This window comes from Octodon degus, unplaced genomic scaffold (genome assembly GCF_000260255.1).
Source record: "Octodon degus isolate 3935 unplaced genomic scaffold, OctDeg1.0 scaffold00161, whole genome shotgun sequence".
Taxonomy (NCBI): Eukaryota; Metazoa; Chordata; class Mammalia; order Rodentia; family Octodontidae; genus Octodon; species Octodon degus.
In genome coordinates, this window is record NW_004524737.1 from 344637 (window position 1) to 345786 (window position 1150).

Here is a 1150-nt window from a genome sequence, read left to right on the forward strand (position 1 = left end):
CTAACTATATATACTGATACCTGTGAACTAAGCTTTGTTTTGTTTTTTGTACCAGGCATTGAACTCAGAACCTTAAACATGCCAGGCAGATGCTATGCCACTGAGCTATATAACTAACCCTCCTTTATTCTTTTCTTGTCTATATTCTTCTATTTATCCAGTTTAATGCACTTTTATTGCCAATATTTTTCTCTTAAATTTCTAAGTTCAAAATACAGCTGCCAGTCATATAATAGATCTCAGTTTCGTAGTCTACCTCACTTATTTCAGAACATAAGTACATGAATCTGGTTGAGCAACATTACTCGAACTCAGGTTTAACAAAGCAATTTGTTGAGATGTAAAAGAAAATGTCCTTTAACAATTCACTAAGTTTAGAAAATAGAAGAACAAAATACTTCTTGATGTTCACGAAGAATAACACTTTGGCCTGAAGGAGAGTCAGAATGGTAGAGCCACACCTTCAGTCAGCTAAGAAAAGAGGAAAATGGACATCAGGTGAAAAGGAATGAGTAGGCAGAGTTCTGCAGTTCTGCGACAGGACAGCGATGTTCTGATGACGGGATGTACTGGGCAAATGTAGGAGTAAAGAAATGAGTCATGAGTAAATCTGAGGATTTATTTTTATGCACATCGATTATGCTATGTGGAGACAGTGGCTCAGATTGAGAGCTTCGGGGAGAATCACGATTCATTTGGAGGGCAGGGGAACAGCATGAGCCATTTTGGAAATGGTAGTTTGAGTTACATTTAGCAGGAAGTCAGAAATACAGGTGTGGGAAGATGGAAAAGGGCTGATGCTGAGAATGTATAATTAGAATTCATTATAATAGAGATTTTAGCTAAAGCCAAGAAAGCAGATGTGCCCACCCAGGGAGAAAGCAAAACATAAGAGAGGAAATCAGAAGTGCTCAAAAGCAGAGAGCCAACAGTTCATGGAAGAGAAGTGGAAGGCAACTGGGAATGAGCAAGCAGAGACAGAGGCGGCATCCTCTGAGGAACCACTGCACAGGAGCTCTGAGCACATTTGTTTACAAGCTGGCCCAGCGACCATTAACGCTGATGAACCCAGTTACTTGCAGATCACAGATTCTGTTTTGCCCTTGACAATGGGAATTCGAAGGCCTCGCTGAAGATGTGAAAACAAAAG